The following is a 26,313-nucleotide window of genomic DNA, read 5'->3' as shown; positions in this document are numbered from 1 at the left end:
AACACAGTGTGCCCTCTATAGATTTTGGGTTGATACTAAAGCAGGAGGAATAATTGCCAAATGGCTGAGAGGCAATTCAGAGGGAACTTGAGGACTGGGACAATGAGGACCATGTGGACTTGAACCAAAAATGTTTTGCATGAGGGATGAGGAAGCCTGTGCATCAACAGAGCCCTGCTGGAAAACAGGGGGAGTGCAGCTGAGGGCTAAAGCATGGTCAGGGACCTAGACCAAGCATTGAACCTGAAGAGGGGCTTTTGTAAGCTGAGAACAACCTTCAGCTGTTTGACAGGAAGAGCCAAAGGCAACGGAACCAAACTCTTCCATGGTGGATGGAACAGCACAGGGGAATGGCCCTAAACTGCAATTTGGGAGATTCAGAATGGATATGGTGGAAAAACCTTTTCACTAGAGAGGTACTGCAGTACCAAACCAAAATTTTCTAGGGCATTATAGAATCTCCCATCCATGGAGATATTTAAGATCTGTGTTAACAACGCCATGGTGGACACCACCTGTTCTTTGCAACAGCCCCATTTCCACTGGAAGGTTGGAGCAGATGATCTTTCTAATTCATATTTGGCTGATCAGTGCATCTCACTCCACTGAAACATTCTCCAGAGAGTTGTGCTCTGCCAGACTTTTCATTATACTGGTTGATCATGAGTTTTCTCCACCACCTCCATGTATTCAGACACCGTTTCGTTTACCAATATTATTTGAATGTCTGTATATTACTTAATTAGTAATGGACTAATTAACATTAGTGTGTTAATACATAGCTATCCTTCAGAATTCATAATCTCAGTGCCAATTCTCTTTCTGTCATAGCTGCATTTCAGTTAGAGCCATCACTCTGATCAAAGATTCAAATTTTTTAGATTTTCATGGGTTTATTGAAAGACCCACTGATCTTAAAAGGTTCTAAGAAAATACAGTTTATTTCAAGAGGAATTTGTCCAGAAAAAAAAAAGCCAATAAGAACATGGGGGGATCTGCCTTAGAAAGAAGACCAGGTTCTGCTTTCCAATAACATTATAAAGTGATTTTTAAAATGTGGCTGTCAACGTAGGGGTGTGCTACCACTACTGCAGAATGCTGCCAAGCTGTGGGAAACAGCTGGAATATCTAGTCATGAACATGGTGGTTTCTTTTAAAGATGAGGGAATCCCTTTGGGAGGGTTTCTTCATTAAACTCTTCACTGAAATTGGAGTTTGCTAAATTTCATCCCTCTTTGCACTGCAAAATAAAACAAAACAAAAATAGGTAGAAAGAACTGTATATTGTTTTACTGTTGTGGGAGCTACATCCTTGAAGTAATAGTACCTCTAAAACTCTGTAAGCCAGCTGCAATAAAGGCTTGCTAAAATGGCCAAAAAACGTATTTCTTTTACTGGTGGTAGAAATGAAACAAAGCAAATACATCAAAATTTCTCCCACCTACTCCAGCTGAAGAAACAAACCACAGCAAACTTATTTTCCCAGGAAGAATTGGAGAGAATCCACTGACTTTCAAGAGCAGAGAACGCAGCTAAATCAAGTAGTAGAGTTCTGTAAATATAAAATGACAAAAATTTCAAAAAGGCTTTTGGGTTGGAATCTGGTAGAGTGTTGTAATGTGTACAATAAAAACAGAACAGCGCTTAGGGGTGTTTAATGAAACCATTACTATGATGGAATATTAACCTCATTTGTGAATTTTAGCATAATTTCCAAATGTGACTTCGTGTTGTTCCAGTTTAATTGCTTTTGTCAACTTGAGAAGTTTATTTGAGGAATAGAAGATAAAAGTCTAAAGGATTTGCCCTACGTTAAACAAACCATGACTCTGATAACTCAGATAATTTCATATGCACAGGACAGAATTAATCATATTTTAGATGGGTCTGGAAAACTACATTTGCTAATGCCTCTGACCCCGTGATGGAAAACCCATCACTGCCATTAAGTTTTAAAGGTCTGGAACTGGTACACTAGGAATTCAGGAGTTAAATGACCTCTATTGAAATTAAGTTTTAATGTCCTTAAGCAATTAAAGCTCAAATATTATATGTCCATTAATGAACTTCATAAATATTTGTAAGGTGCCACTGAAGTGTGCAGTCTAAATTAAGTATGGTGAGACTGTTCCTTAATTTGAAAGGATTGTGTCCTAATTTGGAGGCTCCTATCTATCTGTTCCACACAGTTCTGTATCCTTTTACCAGAGGAAATCAGGGGTAATTACATGAATGTCAGCAATATTATACTGGTGTGGAAGCAGTAAACCCCAAATATCTCACTGCTACACAGTGGTTTTGTTGGCTCTACTCAGGCTGCACTTTGGCACCAGAAGGGCTGGTCAGGACACAGGAGACAGCAGGTTGTGCTGTCAAGTTTAAATCACTCCTGGTTCATGGGCAGGAGGATTCTAACATTTTCAGGTGTTTATAGATGCAGTGAAATATTTAAGAGTTGCACAGAGAGGTCTTTCCAGTGCGGTGTGTTTTATATTGAAATGCCAAGAGAAACCCTTCTTCCACCTAAATCTGTGCCAGTGAAGATAATGAAATCATAAATGTCAATGTAAAACTGATATACCTGAGGGAACAGATATGGTACAGGGCTTTTAGCTCTGGTTAAAGCTTTAGACCCATATTAAAAAGCCTTATTGTAATAACCCCCTTCCTGGTTTCAATAGGATTGCCAGCAACACTTACACTGGATAATGTGTTTTCTCTTTCCTCTGTCAAACCAATGAACTCAATTATATTAGGATGCTTATATTATTTATGAGTATTTATGAGCATTGAGACATTTCTGCTTTTAGAACATTGAGGAAGTTGCTGATTAAGATGACTGGAAAAAAATATTCTTTTAAACAAGTTCGTTTAGCCACAGGCTCATTGCACATGAAGAAAAGTTTTTAAAAAGCTATCTTTGTTCTGTTTGTTTCCCCTTGACTACATCTTAGTATTTTCTACAGGTTTTCATGGACTCTTTCCTAATCAGTTCATTCCAGCTCTTGGATTACACTCATCCATTGCCACTCTGATGGCCCATCTCAGTCCACTGCCTCAAAATATTTATTCTCCTTTTGATGATACCGGTCTTTGGAAGCTCTAGGTTGGCATCAGAGAGTGGCATTCCACATTAATTAAGTTTCTTAGCTTCTTTAAATGCTGTTAATATTTCCTGGAAACCTAACTTTTTTTTTTTTTTATTAATCTCCTACTAGAAATAATGTATCTTAGTTGCTTTGTCTTGTATATTTGAGTTTTTCTCTCTGCAGCTGCTAGGTTGCAATGAGTAGTTAATAGACAAGTCTCTGTTTTTCTCTGTCACAGGTTTGCTGCATCACTGCTTTTAAAGGGCAGCCTGGAATACTTCAGTGATTGCTTCCCATACTAAAGTGAAATGCTTTCAGTAAGTGCTTGGAAGCACGTAGCAGATGAGCATAAGCAGCCCCTTTCAGACAGCACTCTTGTTTTTCACAAATTACAAGTCCTCTTGTAGACTGATAACAGATGGTGCTTTCCAAGAAATATTTTTCATCTTTGATTCTTTTGGCCTTATTAGTGTTGCCTGAGTTTAGTGTTTGGCACTGAAGCAATTTTAGAGAGGCAGAAAATATTCCCTTACTGAGGAAGGGAGAACTGATTTGCTGGTGTAAGAGAGGTTCCATTTTGTTTTAACTACATGACAGATCCATAATGAGACAATTTTATTTCTTTAATTTGCTCCTGGTTTAGTTTCCTGGAGTCTTTGTACATGGAGAGAGGTTCATTCCATGGGTTTTGACACTTATGGCCACTGAGCACTGCAGCATTAACAAAACTTGCACATGAGTTTCACTTACTGTAGTCTAATTAAAACTCTACAGATACTGAGGTTTAAATCAGAGCTGACTAATCATATTTAATTTAAATGTCCTAATGGCTGTATTTTTAGTAGAACAAGGGTACATTAGCTAATCCAAGTTTTCTTCCTACAGAGAGAGGTGTGTCAAAAGTTCTTAGGGTTTGATCCAAAAAAAGCACATTAACTCACGGATTAATTCAGGCAGTTACTAATTCTGCTGAAGTCAGTGACAATATTACTTGCTTGAAATTTTGTTTGTATTGTAAGGGTTGTTATATCTTGAGCTGAATTGTACAGTGTCTTTATTTTTGCAACAGAATAAAACCATTTTAGTGGGAGTCGATTATTTCCTGAGCCTCTGATTCCTAGGGACACAACAACATTTCTGCTTTTTGCTTTTGCATTGGGTATAGCACATTCAAAGAACCCAAAGCACTTCCCTGCCTGTGTGGGAATTAATTCCACCCAGAGCAAAGTAGGACATTACTCACACCACTGGAGATAATGAAATGACTGAGTGCATTTAAACTGTAGTCAATGAGGGCAAATTTTGGCATTCATTTTGGGTTCCACCTAAAAGAATTGTCTCCTTTCCCTTCTCCCCAGAAGGAAAAAGTATCTGAACTTTAACATGGGCTCTTTTAAGGCATACAGAGAACACCAAGCAGTTTTAGGGATAATTATAAGTCAGGAATAATTACAAAGTATTTTGAAATTTTTCATCTCCTCTCTGTTTTGCTGAATCAGCACCTTTGAGGAGTTAAAAAATGTTGACAAATCACGAAAACTCTGAAGTTTCTTGCTCAAGGCAGTCCTTTTCTTGTAACGACTCAATGAATGGGAAACTGGAATAAAGTTTGGGAAAATGTTAATGTGCAAAAATACATTTAAAGTTTGATGCTGTATCTAGTTTTCAAACCATTCTTAGATTCAACAGCCTCTCTCCCACGATACTAGTACAGGGCTGCTTTTGAAAGAGGTAATCTTTGGGTAGCTGTCTTTACAAGGTACATACATATTTATGGCACCTCATTAAGCCGATTTGTGATGTATTGCTTCAATACCCACTGCATTTTATGACTAACTTTTAAATTCCTTGCCAAAAAAATATTTTTAAGTGGAGCTCTGATATTTTTTTCTCCTTACAATCAGTAGAAAACAGCAGCAGGAACAAGCCTAGCCTACATTACAATGGCTAGGACTCTTAAACCCTAACTCATGTCTTGTTTCTGACTGCACTGTACAGAAAGGCTTTAATCATTTGGAATCGTGGCACAGCTGAAGTTTAGACAGAAAAATAGGTAAAGAATCACTGTTAAATGTACAGAAGAAGGAAAGTATGAAAACCAATTTTCTTGTATGAGCTCTGAGCTGTATCTGTGGCTCCAGACCTCTCAATAATAAGGTTATAAATCCATGTGAATACGGAGCTTGTTAAAAGGAGTGTGCTGTCCTGCAGCTCTGCTCACTCCTTGTACTTCCAGGCAACTGCTGCTCTTTGTTTCTTCTCCATGAAGACATCCCAGAAATATCCAGGCAAAAGTTGATATTTTAAAATATCTGTTAGCTGTCCCTAAACATAGAAGGGGATATAGCTGCCATAATTTCTCTTATCTATCATAAAATGTTGACTATATTAATGAGATTAATTAGTCGTTTAGAGACTAAACAGATTAATCAAATGTTATCTTTTAATTTTCTGTGTGCTAATGAATATTTTATGTGATAGTTTTGTTTAAAGTGATATTAACAGCTCTCGCACTTCAGGCATTATTTCATTAATTCAGTTCTCTATCACATTATGAATGGCTTTTAATCAACTGGTTTCACAGGGAGCCTTTTTCTTCCCTATCTGCTAAATCAAATCCAGGCAGGCCTTTATACCAGACACCAAGAACTATTCAGGGGATCTATTCACAGTTTTGTTTTGATAAATTCAGTTTTATTTAGAGGGGCATCTACATTCATTCAATTCTGAATCCCTGACTGCAGGGGCCACAGACTCCTGCCCTGTTTGCTCAAATGAGCTTTGTTAGATTCTTGTTTTGAAAATGTCTCTCTTCAAAACATATGTAGCTCTGAATTAAAGTTGCATTCAGGTATATCAGGTATTCAGGAATATATCACTGAGAACACAGATGTGTTAACCTTCCAATAAATCAACTGGAACTGCACTGAGTTTGTGGAATGTGAATAATCTCTGAAATATTTAGACTACCTTCTAAAAACACAGGAAAAAAATGTCTGTGAAGGGAGAGTGTAAAGGCTTCTGTTCATTTTCTCGTGAGAGGTAATAAATTCCAGAGCTGCCCGTCCTTTTACACTGAGAGAATTCTAGAGACTTAATCTGCAAATGACTGTATCTTACCCAGTCAGCCCATTCCCAGCAATGCACAACCCTCATTACCTGAGGCCTTCCACTGAGTATTTATTATGATTACAGCACATTTACAAAACAGCTTAATTACTTGTTTGACAAATATATAAAATATTAAAGGGAATGCTTGCTGTTCTCCAAATGTCAGCAGATTCTCCCCTCATGTTCCCCAAAGCCAGGAGTGCTGATGAAGGTATTTCATTACTCAGTGTAGCAGGGTGGCAGGAGCACCTCCAGCACCTTGACCTGGCATGGGTCACAAATGGATCTGATACTCCTTCACTCCACACACAAGGAGTAAAACTCCCACTCAAACCTGGGGAGAAATCCTCGATTTTTAGTGGTTAGAGAGTGGTTCTTAGCATAGCACAATGCCTTCTGACACAGAACTAAAACTGTTTATTTAGAAGAATATAATTTCCTGTCAGCCTTTCATAGGCAGATGGATGACTTTTTAATTCTCTCAGTTTCAAGATTCTTTTAAACTACAAATGTCTGCAATAGGTGAAAATCTAGTGAGGATTGTGAACTGTTTCACCTTGAAGCTGTTCATGCAGATTCTTCACTGTTCTCTCAAAACTGTACACAAAAAACCTGCAGCTACTGCTACTGGTAGATTCACGACCATACCTTTGCAAAAGTACTCAAGTAATTACCATTATCCCACTCTAGTGCTCTTGGCATTAAATTCAAATATATTAACATTAGAATAAAACCATGATATAGATTTTTGTCAAGAACAGGAGAGTAAGGACAGTTCCAGGGGAAATAATGATGAGTTCTAGCCACAGGCAAGAAGCCTTGAGGGACTGAAGAGGGTATTCACATTATTTTTGTTGCTTCCATCCTAGTGTTTTACTTAGTGTCCTTTGTCATATTTTGCTTTTACTGAATTGTTTTCTGTGATGAACATAAATTTTTTCCAGCATACATGGTTGTGAACACTTAGGGAATTTTTTCTGTATACTTTACTCATTAAGGTGTGCAAAGGGGCCTTTGCTTTATGAAGCGTATTTCTTAAAACACATCTTGGAGGTATGAGAGAAGGTATTCCTCTAGCTCCTGTGAAAAAGGGTCTACACCACATTCTTATATTCCAGGAAAGTGCTCTCAGGGGGCTATAGGTAATCATTGCAGAGAACTTTGAAATAGCTGCAGGGGTTTGTAATATTAATGAAGTACTCGCTGATTTGGAATGAAATGGAGATATCCACAATTAAGTCTGCAGCCTATAGGTTGGAGTGTTCTCAGGGCAAAAGATTTGAGTCTGAGATGCATCTCAAAGAAACACGGAATATTGAATCAGGTATGGAGTGGAATAGCTCTAGCAGAAAAATAAAACAGGATATACCTAACTCACTCTTTTCTTTAACCCACAATTTCCTGGTGTCAGAGAGTTTGGGTCAGATGAGGTAGAGGAGACAACGTAAGTGAAATGATACTACTTATTTATTGCTGAAGCTGTTGCAAAGAGTCTTTGCAAATCCTAGTAGGTGCTTCCTGCACAGTGCATTTATTCTACACCAACAGCCACCAAAACTCAGAGCTGCTTGTGGAGCTGCATTTTGTACAAAGCCTGGAGTCAGTAATTTAAGAAGCTACTATTTCTTTTATAGGTGGTATTAATCTGAAAAATATACCTCAAGGCAGAATGTAATATTGTTTTTAGTCCAGTTTCTGATGCTTGAATATTTGCCATTACAGAAAGTAGCACAAAGGGAGAAAAATAAATGCCAATTTTGATGACTGCTTCAAGAAAAATGTGACGACTGACCAACCCCTGCCTCCTTCCTCATTTTTAGCAGTGCACAGGTTGTACAGATCTAGAGAGCAAAGACAATTCTTTTAAAAATAGAAAAATTGTTAATGATCTAATCTGTGTCATGGCAAGTGGACACTTGAGGGATGCCAGGCTGAAGTATTTCTCAGGACTGTCACAGCACTGACCAAGAGGATTCTCCATCAGCCCAGGAGAAGGAAGATCAGAAGGTCAAATTTTCTTTCCCTTGAGAGTTTTTCTTATCCCATTTCTGTAGTTTGGAGTCCTCTAGGCAGCAATGAACTCTTTCTTACAGCAAAGAGGTTTTACTGCTAATGCTTGTCATCTCTTCATGCAGCTCTATAGATTTCAGGAATTCATGACCTGGTGCAGTCTTCTAAGTTGAATTTGCTCTTCAGTGGGGAATAGATTCCTGTTCCAAGGGTTATCTTCAAAGTGAAGACTGGAAATTAGTGCCAGTTGAAGAAAAACACCTCAGTCTCCTTCATATACCACAAAATTAGCCAGTTAGTCATTAGCTCTTCTAAACGTTATTAGAAAATTCATACATCACCAATATAATCAAGTACATACTGTCCTTGTGATGGATGCTGTGGAGTTAAGCAGTGCTATTAAAAGTGGATGAATCTGTATGGATTGTTCTGTGCTAGCAATAATATCACAAAGTTCAAAAAAACCAAATCCAGCCTGGAATTCGTACACCTTTGAATGCACTGCCTCACACCTTTTCCTACTTAAAATCACTGGACACACAGTGAGTAGTTCCCAAGTTTATCTGTTTCAGCAGTTTAAAAACATGTCAGATAATGAGACACGGCTCAGGTTCAAACCAGTCCCAGAACAAGAGGCATCTAGGAGCTATTTTAGAAAACAGAGTTAGAAACATAATTACAAGGCAGGATAATGAACAGAACCTCTTCAATTTCCCTGTGGCCCTTGCTAAGAAATTAAATCAAGTTTGTAGTGGATAAGCATGACTGTACTGTTAGAAATGGGGGAAAGATTGAAGTGCTATCCTCTAAACAATATATATATAATGAACAGAAGATAAAAAAGAAAGCCATTGTAATGAAAAGAAATGAGAATTTTAATGGATTGTATAAGACCCAACAGTTAGAATTGGTACTAGAAAGATCCAGCCCACAGTTTATTTGGAATGAGTAACTGAAATTTTGGAACTTGTGTGGGAATAGGTTTCTCTGATATTTAAAGAGTAGTAATGTTGAAGCTGTTTCTTGAGCCAGCACCTGCCAGGAGAGGAAGACAAGATGTCTCTATGGATACATTGGAGATGAAATACAAAACTTGTCAGAACCAAAATAAATCCTTCCATTGGTGTCATCAGGCTCTGCATGAAGCTTTATCAAAACAGGTCCCCTCTGATTCTGGGACCAATGTCATGAGAAATCTCACCTTGGTTTTCTGGAAGACAGAGGAGGAGGCAAGCCAAGGGTAGCTGGTGGAATAGCAATAAAAGGTTTTGCACAGCTGGGAGAGCAGCAGTGACTCCAAATGCTGAGCACCACCAACCTTCATGTGTCTTGGTTTTGATGGGGAATTGATCATCTACATTTCCTGTTATTCCTTCTGATATCTAACTGGGTAACTGAGACCTCTAAAGTTATAAACATGAGAATGGAAAACAGTGACAGAATTCTTCTCTCTGCTTCTGAAATTTAGATTCATGGAAAATACAGGTGTTTCTATCAATGCTTATTCCCTGTTTTCTATGAAAAAATACAAAGCAACATACAGATGTTTGAACAAAAAAGCAGAATATAAGTCTTGTGGATATTTTAAAAACATCATTTCAGGTCCCAGTACTTGGTTTTTCTGCAATCTCAGTGTGTTTCTATGTTCTGTATTGTTTAATTTAATCAGTTTATTTTCTGAATATAATGATTGTCAGCACTGAGGATCCCTCTGTTTCTGGAGTAAAAGGAGAAACCAGCAATCAGATTGTGGAACTTTTCCAAACATGCCTAGAGGGCTCTCTTTAAAAGAGCATGAATCTTCAGCAAACAACTTCTTGTCGTATTAAATGTTGCTACAGACACGTGCTGCACAAAATCAGAGAGAAGAAATGTCATACTTGTAAGAGATATCTTTTTTTAGCAGACTGGGTCCCTATTTATATTATGGGCTGTAGAAAATCCACAGACTTCGATACTAAAGACATTTTCCTCTTACATCCTTTACTTAATTTAGTAATCTTAAAGTAAAGTACCTTTTTCCTCCGAGGCATTTACAACCTTTTTATAATGACATTGGAAAAAGTAACTCTCTTTTCTTCTCCCTTGTGGGCAATTATTTATTTATTTGTTTATTTTTCTCTGAAAGCTTGAAGTTTTCTCTCTTTAGCTACTGTTCAATTCCCGCTTTGGAATGTGTTCCCTGTCTTCAGTAACAGGCTTATGAAAATCAATATTCCAGCATTTATCACAAGTTACAGAAGAAAAGCTCTTAATCAAAGACATTTAGGCATGCTTGTGAAGGTTACCCAGCACATTATGATAGATGACCCTTCACAGATTCCACAGCTCACCTATTTTAGCCGTCTCACATGGTGATAAGCCTGCCCATCTTATAAAGATATGAATGACTGAGCCTGCTCCATTGCAGTTAATATCTCCCTGAGAGAAGGGTCTGTTGGGGAAAAATGATACACTTATGAACTCTCTGAAACAATAAAATTGATCCATTTTTGAGCCAGCTTTTCCTGCAGAGCTAATTCCCAAGCAATTTATTTTTGCTGATTAAATCTGCTGTCTGCAAGGGGGAGCTGGCAGGTCTGTGCAGGACAGCACAATCAGCTGCATTTGCAGATGGAGCACAGAGTCTCTGTAGAACCTGATGGATTTCCATTAATGAGTTAATGGTACAAGTGTTTGTGTTCACTTACAGGATGCAGCCTTTCCTAATCACAGGAACATGGCAATCAGTGAAAGTCTGATTGTACTGGTGTTACTGGTTCAGCTGGGGGGGGGGGGGGATATCACTCTTTCTTGGATGAAAGGAGAAAGTTTCTACCGTGAAAAGCAAATTACAAAGGCTCAGAGTGACTCTGAAGCTAACACTTGCCCAGTGCTCTGCAGCCAACTCAGTTGGAGTCTGTAAGTTAAAACTAAACTTCTTCAGGGTCACTGAGGAGAAAAGGCAGCTGAAAGAAAGAGCTGCAGCAATATCCGTGTGTGGAAATACTGTACCTGCAGTTGAAACACCACTTCTGGAATGATTTCTGAATCTGATCACAAAAGGGTGGACAGATCCTTTTGGACAAGAAGAAAAGGCACAGGCACGAAAGTGGGAATCACTGAATAAATACTGGGCAGTTGAGAAAGATTGAGGGAGTGCAAGTCCCTCAGCTGACAGTGTTTGCACGTGCAGTGATTCCTTGGACACACGGCCTGTGCTTTGACCCATCCTCAGTGCCCTTGGTGGAGTACATTTTTAGGTGTAATGTGTATTTAAGGAGCTGCTTCACAAGCAACCATCTCATCTTTGCAGGGTAGAAACATCAAATGTTACAACATTTAAATGCTATTTAAGGAGCCCCATTTGCTTCTAGATCCCCTTTCTCAGGAAAATGTATTTCTGTAGGGAAGCATAACCAGTTTTCTCATCAAGGCTGGATTCAGGAATCCCAGAAAGGCACTGGGAGATGGGAGCTGAGGTCACTCACACACGGCTGTGACAACTCAGTCCCAGGCTCTCTACAGCACAAGAGCAGGCAATGAGACTTCACCAAACCTGTACTCAGAGTTTTGCAAAATTAAGGAAATAATATGAGGTATTTCTGTCCCAGATTTTTTGGCCTTGATTTGAATTCAAGAGAGGACTCAGGATGACGCCCCCTGAATTTACAAGCTGTTCCTCAGTTTCTTCTTGCTAGGCTAACAAAGTGCTATAGAACGAAAACTGAAAGCTAAAATATCCCTCAGCCCATATGCCTAATTTTTACGCTGAAGATTTATGTGTGAGCTTAACTTCATAATTATCCTGTTTAAGGGCATTGCTGGGTTTCTAAATTAAGACTGATGGCATAGATGAGCAAGTAAAGGTCATTCCTTGATGCATTAGTTCTTTGTTGATGAACAATTTAACACAAAACCACTTTGTGTTTAGCACAAAACCTTTCTCATGAAAATCACGTCCCACTGCCTGTCTTTATAAATATTAATTCACAAAATGCACGTGCTTTGTGTGGGTCCTGACAGCCTCTGTAGTGGTACTGACAAGCCAGTCAAAAAGAGAGAAATACAAAAGAACAAGTGGTAAAGTTTACCCCAAGGCGTCAAAGGGCATTAGGACACGTATTTAAATATAGGATTCTACTGAGTTCCAGAGAGTAAGGATCAATTTAAAGACAATTAGATGAAAATAGAACAGTCAGCAGTATAATCAGATCTTAAAATTCACACTGTAGGTGGGAATCCTTCTAAAAGGGCCTGGGATAAGAGAAAACTGCAGATAAAAAAAATTAGAGTCATCAGATCAAAACTGACAAACAAAATCCCCTCAAACCTAAAAATCAAATTATGGTTAGACAGTTTCTGAAGAAAAGCAGGGACTGCACGCAGAGTCTTTGAAATGAGAGAGTAGAACTGGAAAAGGGATGCAGCAAGAGGCATTGCTGGATTGATGAAAACTGAGGTTGGAAGAAGGCATGTGTTTGACAGCAGGAAATCAAGAGGGGTTTTTGAATATCCGGTCTCTTCTGTGAGGAGCTAAGTCAAAACCTTCCAACCAAATCAATAAATACTGAACCAGATGGGACCCAAAGGGGCAAAGGTACTTGGAAAGAAGAACTGCAGAGCTGAAGGAATTGCCAGGGAAGTCTGAGGAAATAACTGAGCTGATAAACAGAACCAGCTCTGCTTTCAGGTATAGGACATAATTCCTGGCCGAGCTGGGGATCCTGTAGACAGGAAGTCAGAGATTACCAGTGGACAGAAAGTCACAAATCCTGCTGGTGAAGGATCATCCTGAAGAAATTCTGAGCCTTGTTAAAGTATTGTCTTGGAGGGAAACTATTCCCCTAATTCCCATTAAAAAACTCCCAAAAATTGGCATTTATACTGCTAGCACCATGCTGAAAAGCTGATGTGCTTATCAGTATACTGGCCCCTTGTTTCCTAGCTGCTTTGTTTATTTATTACTCTCTTTATATGTAGACCTGAAACTGAATATGATGGGAAGGGGCAGAGGTTTGTCTTCCTCTTCACAGGAATATAATACATCACTGTCCACTGGAGTCCAGCACGCTTGATCTTGAATTACAGCCACTCAGTCCAAGCAGCAAGTAACTTGAATGAGCCATCTTTAGTGAGATACTCTGCAGGAATGCTTTCTGATCAACGAATCAATATGATTATGCAGAATGTCTTATTTTTTAAAACACCCCTGTGCTCACACATCTCACAACTTTGACATAACACCTTACTTACACGCTTTGCTTACTTATACATTCTACCTACTTTTACATTTTACTACTCTACTTTTACATTTTACAACTTTTGCATAAGACAGTACATATACATTTTGCAACTGCTGTGCATGAGATCTCACGTTGTTTGATTGGTTTCTCTATTTTGTCCATGAGCTCCACACACACTTTTCTGATAATACGATTGGGTTTAATCCAGTGCAGCACAGTCCTTTTTTATCTATTCCTTGCTGTCTTGGTATTTAGTCTTTCAGCTTCTTCTTTCCCAATTTAGCACAGTTTACCTTTCAGTCCTTGATGAATTCCTGAGGGCTCTGAGAGGTGGGACTCCTGATCCAGGCAAGCAGTGTCGAGATGATGGCAGCAGTAAAACCCCTCCAGTGATCAGCAGCCAAGTTAGTTCAGGAAATACAAACAACAAGCCAGCAAAGGACAGAGAGCAGATCTAAGCCTGCCCCACCTTTCTCCTCAAACCTTCAGACTGGAGCTTAAAACCCCTCTTGGGGCTGAAGTGCTGTAGCTGAAGGTGGAAAAGCCAGGTGAAGCAGGTGAGTGTAATTCCAGCCTGTTTCCACTCTGAGGGCTCTGCTAAGAATAGCTAAAGATAGTTTGGCTGGGGCACACTATCAAGGTTCAACACAACAATACTCCTTGTATGAAAAGCTAACTTACTGTACATCACAGAGATTGTAGCACCTCTTGACTTGCTGTCTTTTCTTAGGTGCTTTGCTTTTACACTGCAAAATCCAGACATACAAATCTGATTTCAGGGAGATCTGCCTGCCCTGCTTAGCTGCTATGAAGTTCCTGACTCTGCCAATTCTCAAAAGAATTTGCAGCTTGGAAACAGATTCTATAAAACATTTATCTTGATTCAGGGAGATCTGAAGCCACTGTACAAATGTATGTTACAAGAAAATCTTTGCAGATCTGGATCATTAATTTGAAGAAAAGAAAAATTCTATCAGAAGGGATTTTTCAAAATAGGAGCAGTCAAATACTGGTAAAATTGTCAGAGGTCATGCATTTCAAGGATCTGGTTACCTCTAAACATAATGCTGGAGTTCTTCTTGTGTCTGTTAGAACAGTGCAATGTGTTCCCAACTGAAGGAATCAAAAGGGTTTTATTTGATTGACCTTTAAAAAATATTTTCTGTTGGTTCTGTACACATTGCTGTGTGGCAATACAGAAAAGCTACAGCCATATTTGTTGGATTATGCTTTCAATTGGACCTCAATAATAAATCTTGTCCTTTCTGATTTTCGGTCTCATTTATTGCTTTGTGCACTTTGATAACAGCAGACTAAATCTACATTCTATATTAATTTATACATACATATAAGGCCTTGAATACATCTTTATTTAACTCTACAGTTTGTTAATAAAAAAAAATTCCAGTTACTTTATTTGTCTTAAATTGTGGTTCTACTCTTGTGTGTTGTTACCTCCATACGCAGAATTTAGAATACTCTCCTGGAATTTGACCAGTGAATTTCGATTATGGGATTAACTTTCAGTATTATTCTAAAGCCCTGTTTGTATCTCATTGACAAAATGATGGCGTTACTGAGGGCTAAGCTGGCTACATACACTTACATATTTTTATTTGAGCAACAGCAAAGTGGACCAGCCTAGAATGCCACGGTATTAAATTTATTTAATTGTTTTTAGGTTCACCATTACACCCCAGAATCAAGTGTCTAAATTAATCAATTTATAGTTTAGCTACTGAAAAATAAAGACACAACAACTCAAAACAGATAAAACCCAAGCTAGCTTGTTATTAAAACCAGGGTCCCATGTATTTTGTGCTTACAATACCAAAGAAAGCTTGTTTTAAACATTTTGTTCGATAGCACAAAAGTGATATTTTAAAGCTGTTCTCAGACTACAGAAATCTTGAGCATGCTGCAGCAACTGTTGTATTTTACTTTGTCCACAGCAAAGTTAAGTCTGGGAAGCAAAGATTTTCTTTGAAATGTTGTTTGTGTTTTTCACTGCACTTCAGGAAATTATATTGGTCCTTGTATTTGTTTATTTTGATTGTCCCACAGGGAGTTTACACAGCTGTTGCACAAACAAAATCAGCTAAAATGTCCATCAAACACTACCTCTTTTCATAACATTTTTTAACAGCAATCAAGCTACATAAAAATTTAAATACTTCCCAAATTTGAATATGCAGCTGTAAGTTTTATGCCTGTCTCTGATGTGATGTGATCCAGGGCAGAATATATTACCATTCCTTTAATGAAAGATGTAATGATTTAATCTCTGTGTTAAAATCTCTTTTTCTTTAGAAATTATTTACTTGACATTTTTTGTGGCCACAAGATTGCTATGCACAATGTTTCAAGGCTTTACTACTCACAATAAAGGCATTTTTGAGACTATCAGGGCACAGTTTTGTAACTGGGTTCATCGTCTCAAGGGGTTTTTTTGCTTGACCTTGTCCAGCTGCGAGTTCCCTCCTGCTTCTTTGAGCAAGCATTAGTATTCATGCAGTTCTGCATGAATCATCAAACCAGAAATGTAACCTCCAAAAATTAAATGGTTTGATTTCATTGGGATAGTGAAACAACTGAAAGTATCCCGTGGGCCACAGAATACCAGCAATAACTTCAGGGTGATTGTGTGGAAGCAGGATCAAGAGGAAGGATGGGATGGTCCCTTTTGCTAACAGAGTCAGCTTGGATTGGCTTCTTCTTGTCTTCTGAGATGGTTTTTGAGCCTTTGCATGTTGGTTGCTTTAAAAATGTGGACTTGTGGCTCACGGATCTGTGGTGGTCACATCATGGGGCCTTCTTTGGACCTGAGTATGAGAGAGTAATTCAGAAGATTTTCTAGGCTGTGCACAATCTTGAAAACAGAGGTTATGATGTTATTTGAAGGGAAAAGTCTAATCCAAAAGTATTTTCACATATGACAACTTCTTCCCTGTTCTGCTGTACCAGCACACGTGGTTCTAAACGTGTTCATCCAAACCTACATCATTTATTCCCTTAGCACAATTCCTCTCCTGGGATCCTTGCCAAATGTTGAAGCTCAGAGTGATGCTGGTTTTCCTGAGAGGATTGTGTCTCCACAAAGAGCCAAAAAGGCTGCACTGGGGAGCTGTCACATGGTCCTGCTTCCAGAGCTGTGTATGACAAAGCAAAAAGCTTTAATGTTGCTGTTAGCAAACATGCAATCAGCCTTATCACCTACTGACATCCCCTCAATCCCTCTTCACCACTTCTTTTTCCCATCCTCAGCTACCCATCACTACAACAGCATTTGCTGCACACCAAAAAAAGAATTTAGACTCACTGGCATGGTTTCTCTGGCTAATTTTCCATTTCTTTTTACCTTTCAAATGTAAATTATCCAAATGCACTTCCCCCCCCTGCCCCCCAATGTTCTCTGTCTAAAACTTTAGGGATGTTTAAAATCCTGGTGGATGATTAAAAATAAAATGACTCCTGCTAGGGTGGATTCCATGGATCTAATCCAAAGTAACAGAAAAAAAAAAGTGAGTTAATGTTTGGATTTGTGGAAACAGTATTTAGTTGATGATAATGTGGTTTCTGTAGTGTAATTTTGCATGCAAAGAGCAATGAGTCAAGTTACAAAAAAGAAGTTTGAAAAATAATGAAACTTTGCCTCAACATATATTATTAATTCTGTAGATATTAATACTTGTTTTCAATAATTCATAACCTGTATTCACTTTTGTGGGATCCCAGGGTTTTCTGAGAGAGTCTCACTCCCTGGCAAGGGAGGGATGAACAGAACAGAAGCTCACATGTGGAAAATTATCAATTTTTGCATCATTGCAGATCTGAGCTGCTACTGGGGAAGCCAATATGTGAGGAGCAGGAAAAAAAAACCATTTGGAGCCTTTAGACAGTTCAGTATGTAATTCTGGTAATATTATAGAGTCTTTTAGCTCCAGTTTCTGTACTGATTCATCAGAGCTAAGAGATTGTAGTTAGTTATGAGTGTACTACATCTGTTTTTTTTCAGAGCTATATCCTTCATTGCATTTCTACACAACATATTCCTGTCTTTTGTAAGAGAAGCTGTTGTTTTCTGCATGAAAAGTTTGTCAGAGTGAGCGAGGGTGGTTTGTAGATCAGGCAGGCCTGAGCACCAAGGAGTTCCCAGGGGCTGGGGCTGACTGCAGCAGGGTTTGGGATCTCTCCCAGTGGGAAGGGACATTCCTCCACTGGGCTGGAGCTGGCCCTGAGCGTCCCCCTGAGAGGGGATATGCTCAGGATTCTCCCACATTTCACAAAATTTCCTCTTTTAATTAGAACTCAAATACTGAGAATTAAGCTTCAGGAATTTATATTCCATGATCCAAATAACTTTCTTTTCTCTTGCCTCCCTATCCCTCACCATGCTGGATCATTCCACTCTGGGGCAGAGCCTATAACCCCCACTTGTGAGAACAGGTACCTGTGGTGAAAATACAAAAGAATCCAAGCCTCTGTGTTAAAAAATTTTGTTATTTTTAAACCAGTGGCATAATTTATGAGTAGCTGTGGGGCAGGAGGGTGAATTTTAGCGTTACTCTCATGCAAGATGGATATGCTTCATCATACCCATTCATCTTTTTGAACATTGGCTCATTTTACACTTTTACTTTGATGCTGTCAGGACTATGGGGAAAATTTTATTCTGGAAAAGCAGAATCAAAGGGAATTAGGTAACTCTTAGGCATTGCCAGGTTGGAATGAAGGGCTTTTCAAGGACCATCAACATATGAATAGGATTACCTTGGATGCACTGGTGACCAGACATATTTTTAGCCTTTGGCAGGCGAGAATGGAACCTCTGAAAACAGCATGACTGCCACTCAGAGTGTAAGAATTACTTTACAGAACATTAGAGAGGGGGAGTTGAAACTTTTGGAGAAAGGGACAAGGAGATGGGCAGTGTCATATATTTAATTTTGGGTTTTTTCCCTCCTGATATAAGGATCATAAAATAACACCTTCCAAATGAATAATAGATAAGAGTCTGCCTGGTGCCACTGCACATTTATGTTGCATTGATTTTGAAAGGAAAAGGCTCATTTGGGTCAAGCTGGGGGTCCTGGTGAGAAACGGGGGCTGTGAACTGAGCAACAAGTTATGAGAAGCAGTGACTGCCTAAAATCTGAACTTGAATGGTGTCCCTGCCAGGGGAGAGATTGGCTGATGTTAAAAATGGCAATCTTCAAAAGGAATTTTAGCTCTCTTTTGGAATTCTATCTCCTTTTACAGCAACATTTAATTATTCCCAGTGATTTGTGAACTAAGCTCTGTGTGCTTAAAATGTTTGGGATCTGCTAAAATCTGTGACAAAGCAGAATTCTCTAGGCTTGGCTGCATCCTCTGTCAAGAGGTGGTTAGTTAGCTTGAAGTACCTCTTCCAAGTGCGGTGTCACTCTTAGTGCCAAGTTCATGAGCCTAGGTGGCATAAAATAGACATGTAAGTTGGTGATTGAATAAAATCCATGCATATTTTTAAATACGTTTCACAGAGGATTTATTTTTAAGCCTGACTAATGAATGTTGTCAGACTAGCTTAAAACAAAGCAAAAGTGAAATAATAATAAAAGTAAAAAAGACAAAATTAGAAAGAGTTTTAATCCTCACGGGGAAATAAGGTCTTAAAATATTTTCATTAACTTCTGGTCCTCTGCCTTTATTTTTGTAGTCCTGAACAGCATTACACTCAACTATATCTCCACATATGGACACCTCATAAAGAGATTTATCCCATCATAAAATCTAAATAGACAGTATGGGCTCCTCTCTGAAGTTGCTGCTCTTCTACACTGACTGTAAAGGGAGTGTAAATGACTATCTGAAATTATACAACATATGAAATGCCAAATTGGCTGAAACGAATGCTGTGTTGAATTCAGATTCTTGAATAAATGTTCAGACCTAGGGTTTGTTTAAGATCCCAATTTCTAGGAAAGTCAACTGGACTAAATGAAAAATGCATTTCAGAAAGCCTCTTTTTACACCTGATGTAATACATTAGTTCTTCCCTATTTCTTCTCTGACCTGCCAATATAAACATAAAATTTCTGGACTAGGACTGTTCCTATTTATAACACCATATAAGACATAGCCACTGATTTAATTTTTATTCTCTAAGAGCTATTTGTAATAGGATTTGTAAATAGCGATAAATAGAGTGCATGGCAGATTTTCATGTTGTATTTATTAGCTTATTAACTGCTGTACGATCTCCGATCTGCTACAGTATGGAAGTGCAAAAAAAACTGAATAAAGTTTTTCTCTGGACTTGTGCAATGCAGAAATGGAGTAGGTTTGGCCAAATATAATTTATAAAGTAGCAGAAGCTTCTAGGGGAAGAGACTCCACAGAATTTCCTGTGAAATCCAACTTGTAAAAGAGCATAAAAGGAACATCATTTGCTGTTAAATGTGAGCTGACTTTTCCACAAAGGTCTCTAAAATGTGTGTGGGTTAGTGCAGGAGGGGACAAAAAACGTTTTAGCAACTGTTAAAGCACTTTAGGTAGGTTGCTTTGTTTACTGGTGCATTTTCAAGCATGTTAAAGGTTGGAAACACTGAGGAGAAAACGCCTACGTAATTTTTCTCCTCTCCTTTCTCTGAGTCCCATGAATGTGAAATGAAAGCATTCTTCAGTGAATTAGAAAAATTTATTCCTATTTGAAAAACCAAAGGCCTGTTTTTAGATAGTATCAACCTCTTAAAAAGCCATTCACTGACACAGATCTGAGGGGGTCTCAGTAAGGAATGAAGTTATGAATACATGCAAAAGGCTTTTCTCTGAAAACACCAACAGCCCTGAGCCGAGAGGCACTGAGCAAACACTGAAAATGTGCTTACTGTAATCTGTAGCTTCTAACAGGGCAAGGAAGAGGCATTTCCTACATTCCCTCCTGCAGCCACACTGGGAATAAATCAGCCAAGTAACGTGGCTTGTTTGTGCTCCTTTCTGTAGCAGTGACTGATGTTTTATACTGCACTGATCATTAAGCAGAAGGCACCAGAGGTGGAGCTCATAAAAAGAAGTAATAGGGATGTATTTTTTTTTCTCTGTGGAACAAATCCAGATGATTTAAAAAGCCCACGTGTTGCTTGCACCTGCCACATGCAGTTTCATGACCAAGCAGAGGATGCCATTTATAATTGGCATTAGAGCTCATTAGAGCAGCATTTGCTCTCATCTTCTTTCAGGGATTTGGACCCTCAATCCCAGGGCTTTAGCTAAACCTCTCTGAAAGATTCCCTCTTGTCTCCTGAGCCTCTTCTGACCTGTCACTTTAACCTCTCTCTGCACTTGAGTGTGATTTTCCTTTTTGCAGAAGAGATAATGATGGTTGCTGTTTATGCCATTCTCAAAAAGGTGTCTGGCCATCACAGACCAAATATTCCTGGGGTTGTTTTTTGGTTTTTTTTATAACTGGATGATCAACAAGATCTGTATAAATCCTTCAGAACTCCTTCTTCTTTTGTTACTCAGTTTTTGGTGCAGACATAATGCCAGACGCTAACTGAGATGTTTGCATAAGGTTAGATGGAAAATAGGAATTAACCTGTATATAACACTGAAATATCCCATTTCCTGGTCAGCTTTTTGGCTCTTCTTCACTGGTAAAGGTGTCCTCCTTTCAGAAGTGCAGTTTGTTTGTAAGAACAAAGCATAGGAAGCCCAAATATAAATGAGGAAAAACATTTCTTTTTGACAGTCTTCAAATCATCACTCCAGCTGCCTCAGACATCTATTTCAGCATTTTTACTCTCATTTGGTCAACAGATAATTACAGGAAAAGGGCTTTAGAGAAGTAAACTGTGAACGAACAAGCTCTATTGGACTGTCCATCATCTCCCTCTCTGGTACCTCCCTGCTTTTTGTGGAAGAGTGGATGGAGTCAGCAAAGCACCAGGTCACAGCAAAAGGGTGTGAAATGGCCCAAGCCAGCTCCAGTGAGTATTTGCTGGGCAGCAATGAATTACCCTGGGCTTTGGGAACCTGAGAGCCTGAATGGATACAGAATCTTTTACTGCTCCACGCCTGAAGCTGTGCCCTCAGTACTGTGTTAGCACCAGCTCCATCAGAGAATCTCCAGATCACTCCCTTTTATCACATTTTGGTTGATGTCGTGTCTCAGAGCACAGAAACTGAGTTTTACTTAGGTGAAACTAACAGGGAGACTCACCTCATCCATAAACTGGATACTCATTTATTGACCTTTTTCTTTTAAATTAAAAACTCATCTAATGAGTGTCCTCAGAGGCATTCAGTCCAGAGAACCAGCTCAGACACATTCTAGAACAACCCCCCCAAACACACAGACACCAAGTGCTCAGCACCATTTCACACCCCACCCCTGGGAAGCTGTGCTCCCTATAAATCCCCGTAGGTAACGCATGCTAGAAGGGTTTGGAATATTGCTCTGTTTGCAAAACCTTCCCCCAGGCATTGCTCATGAAAAGCTCTCCAGAAGAGCAGAATGCTAAACACAGATGTTACACCGAGGTTTTGCTCTGCTGGGATCCCCTTTATTTACCACGGAACTTGTTTTTCTCTTCTCACAGGCTCCACTGATATAATCACAGCCAAAAGCACAGCACCTTAGCCCCAAGATTTTCCAATTTTGCCTGATCCTGAAATGAATAATTTGTGAGTTTCTGAGCTGTCTCCTTTTTCTTTTCTCCTCAAGAAATGCTATGAAATACAAAACCATTTCAGCACCCTATGCAGTTCCCACCCCACTTTCATTTTTTAAGTGATTCTTACATTTTGTTGCACAGTCTTGCAGGGATAAAATGTGGCTTGTGCAACTCCATCTCCCTGTGGGACATTATTCTACTCATCCTGTGACAGCCTTCAGAGTTTTTATCACTGTGCCATGACTCAAAATCCTGCTTGTTTTGCAGGGGCAGCCTCTCTTCTGCTTTGCTGTTGGCACACAAAGGCAAAATACAGAGCAGGGGCTGGGGGATGTTGAAAAAGGGAGGAAAAGCTGAATGTTTCACTGTAATGTCCCTTGGTTAGATGTGAGGTGGTTTGCTGTCTGAGCAGAGGAGCTGCCCCTACTCCCTGTGTGTATGCCAAGATCTGCCAACTTGGGAAGAAGCTGGTAGTTCATAGAGGAATCTCTGTTTTGGCAAAGTCTATATTTTTGTGGAAAATAATTTCTTTTTTTTCTTTTTTTTTCTTTTTTTTTCTTTTTTTTTTTTTTTTTTCCCTGAGGAAAAAAAACCTTTCTACTGCTTGGCAATGCAGGGAAAATTAAAATAGATTTCCCAGAAATTAGATTCTTTCAGTGAAGTAATTAATTAAATCTAAACCCTTCATTTTCCAGTTTTGATAGAGACACTTCAAGTTGTTATTTCAACTATTTTTTGAAACAGAGAGGAATTTTAAAACAAAGCAATTATATTTACTGAAATTATACACTGACCACATATGAATGACAACTTCTGCCTTACATTTTTTCATATCTATTAAGTAGACACATAAATTTATTAAAAATTATGTACACTCGTAAGATAAGCTCTAAAATTTCTTAGCATGTGTAAATACTTTCAAAATATGGGGATATTTATGTTCATGTTTCACAGTTCAAACTTCTGGCTGGGAAAGGTCACGCAGAACTCAAAATCACCTTGGGAGGTTCTTGGCTCCCACTTAAGGTACTTGATTTACTTTGAAGACACACAAGTTATTGGGGAGAGAGCCCAGATCTTTTGGATTTATTGCAGAATTTTAATTCGAAAGGATTTCAGTTATGGTTTGAAATAGCCCTGAATGTCATTGGTGCCTTTGTCCTGTCAGAGGCAACACAAAATGCAATTTTTAAATAGCAGATATTATGGTGCTTGCTCTGGCAGTTATTTCACTACTGATATGTTGCAGGAAATAACAGTAAATGAAATAATTGCTGGCTTTCCCATATGGCATGACAAGGTTTGATTCATCCAATAGTTTGAGCCAATACTTTCATAACAAATATATATGCAAAGTAGTGTATATGATACATTCTGTAATATTCAAATTCTTTGATATATGTGCATTTCTTTTGATGATTCCTAAGAGCTCCTGTTCTTAGGCTGTGCTGCTTTGGTTAGGAACTGTTCTCTTCATCTCAGTTTAGACTGTGATGTCTTTGTGTGCCTTCGAAATCGATATTTTCTTCAAAGGAGAAAGAGCTTTATTTATTTTTTTTTTTTTTGTCCCTTTCATCTTGTAGCTCTTTTGAAAAACACCTATTTTGAGTAAAGAAAGCATTCTAAGTTTTAAAATATTGGTGTAAATACTGCAAGGTGCTGGTGTAACGCAGGTGCCCACTGTGCACAGGACTGGTTTTGTCTATGTCTAGTGTCTCGAACATCAAAAGTGTCAGACTGCTGCAGAAGGGGCTTTATAAAAGAGCTGGATGGAACAATCAAAGTTGTAAAGCATAATGGCAATATCCAGTTGCAACTCAGGAGTTGAACTTAAGCCTTTCTCTCTCTTTCACTCTCTCCTTTTTATCTGCATGCATCAATATCATCTATACAGAGCTACAATTTTTTAAGAAATACCTGATTTTGATTCCTTTGTATGTTTTTTGTTGGCATTTCTTTATTCAAGGTACTTTACACTTCAGAGAGTGAATCAGATACTTTAAACAACCAGACTGGCTGCTCATACATTTTCTGAGCCCAATTTGCTGTCTCCAGATACAAAAGAAGTTGCTGTAATAGGTTTATTGTCAAGAAGGAAAACTCTTGAAGCTTCAGCTTTACTTTTCCATTCTCTTGACAAGAGTTTAATATTTCTCTGATTCTTTGGATAGCTTGACAGGCAAGGAAAATTCAAAAGGAGATGCAGATTTGTACCACAGTCAAGAAATAAGGAGTTCTGCCTTGCAGGGGCTTGTGCTGGGGACTCCTTTCCATCCTGAGTCTGAGACAGGGTTTAATGTTGGGCTTGGCAGTGCTGGGTCAGTTGTTGGCCTCAATGATCTTTTCCAGCCTAAGTGATTCTATGATTCCATGGTTTGGATCACCATTACTACAGCAGGTAGCACACTCTCACTTTTTTGAAGGCTTAAGTCCTCCAGCACTGAACTTCCCCTTCAGATTAACCCTGGTAAATCAAAGTTACAGATTGCTGTTTCTGCCAGGTCTGTGAAGCTCATACAATTGCAGAAAACTATTGTGTCCTCATTCACTGAAAGCAAAATTCTGAGCAAATATCCAGTGCTCATGACCTGTGAGTACTTGCAGATGAAAAAAATGCACCTTCTATACCTATAAAATGATGTATTTGTTCTACAGTATTTGCTAAATCTTTCCACCACTATATTTAAAGTTCCATCACTATATTTTTACCCTCCAAAGTAAGCTGAGGTTATGCTTTAGATATGTACATTTACATTTAAACCTTTTAAACTTAGATCTTAGTGCCCCTCAAGAAGTCACTAATTAAACTATCACAATAATTAAAATTTACAGTTGTTATGTCATAAAACTGCACTAATGGAAGCATTCCAGTACTTCAGAGTCCACTGGTGATTCAGTGGTGTGCCCATGAACAGCTTGTCAAACTGCAGTTAAAAACTGCAGCTTTTCATTAAAAATAAATACCTATACCCTCACATCACAACAAATATACCACGAAATATTATCTTCATGATATATCCAGAAGCTCCCTTCAAAAGCAAGGAAATAATAAACCCAAGCAAGTTTTCTGGGCCAGGATCTAAAGGACCTAGTCCCGAAAGCAGGGATGGGAATCTTCAGCCCAAATCCATGAATTAAAGCAGCATTGAAACAAGTCACAAGATTACTCCCTTACTCGAGTGGCCTTCTCCACTCCACTGCTAAACCCTCTGTTGGCAACTCTAAATCTAAAGAACTTCTTTTTCCCTGCCGCCAGCAGGAATTAGAGCTTTTCAACTGCTCTTTACAGTGGCAGAAAATTACAATGCAGGGTAAGTCATAGTCCCTTTGGAAGTAATGAGAAATTGAGGTCATCTTGGGATTATATTGATGGGAGAATGCCTTGATATTTTTGTACCACTATAAATCAAAATTTTTTCAATTCCAATGCTGGAGCATGAAGAAGATCACTGCTATTAACTCTTAATACCAGAATTGAAAACATCAGCTGGAATTTTACCCCCTTTCTTCATCAAAACCTAAACTGCAGTCCAGTAAATATGTTTTGATTATCCAGAGCAAGAAAATGGGGCTGGGAGATGTTAACTCTTTGAAGGAAGAAAAAAAGAAAAATAGATTGAGGAAGAAGAAGAAGAATGAAGAAGAAGAAAAAGGGAGAATCAGGAGAAACATGAAAAAAAGAGAATTAAAAAAAATCACAGAGGATGAAAACTAAGCATAAATGAACTTTATATTTGGCTCACAGAATGCATTTATTTAATTTATTCCACCTGAGTGTAGGAAAGTTGGATGGAATGCCAGTACCCAAAAAATCATGTCCACATTTCATGACTGTTGGGCAAAATGGGGATCCACAGATTTGGAACTACCTGGGGAAAAAAAAAACCAAAACCAAGTACTTTTTTCATTATTTTACTAAAGTTTGCCTTCCATTTTGGTATGTAGAAATAATGGATATCTCATGTCCACTATTTAGAAAATAGTCATTATTTTTCACTAGCAGAAGATAAGAGAATATGAATTTTAAGAGTTAAAAATTACAAGACTGGAAGACAAAATGAGATGATTGAGGATCCTGAGAAAAGGAAATTGTTTTAATAATTTTAATACTTACAAAGTCATCAGGTGTGTTCATGTATTCTTTTTTTTTTTTTTTTTCCTTTTTTGTCATATCCAACACAAATCTAGCAAAACTGATTACTCACCACATTCAAAAATTATAAT

At 38.5% G+C, this 26,313-nt stretch overlaps 1 long non-coding RNA gene across 2 annotated transcripts; it reads right to left on the bottom strand.

Annotated features, from left to right (window-relative positions):
• Positions 1–925: 925 nt before the first annotated feature.
• Positions 926–13,680, bottom strand: LOC116447553. 2 transcript variants are annotated; one of them, XR_004241594.1, is made up of 2 exons: positions 13,158–13,680; positions 926–8,426 (listed from the first exon to the last, which is right to left on the bottom strand). It is a non-coding gene; the product is annotated as an uncharacterized LOC116447553 (long non-coding RNA). The 2 variants fall into 2 exon arrangements; XR_004241595.1 differs by having other exon boundaries at positions 13,175–13,680.
• Positions 13,681–26,313: the final 12,633 nt, after the last annotated feature.

The sequence above is a fragment of the Corvus moneduloides genome, chromosome 8 (assembly GCF_009650955.1).
Source record: "Corvus moneduloides isolate bCorMon1 chromosome 8, bCorMon1.pri, whole genome shotgun sequence".
Classification (NCBI taxonomy): domain Eukaryota; kingdom Metazoa; phylum Chordata; class Aves; order Passeriformes; family Corvidae; genus Corvus; species Corvus moneduloides.
The sequence above is the reverse complement of the archived record's forward strand: the minus strand, read 5'-3'. Positions and strand labels throughout refer to the sequence as shown.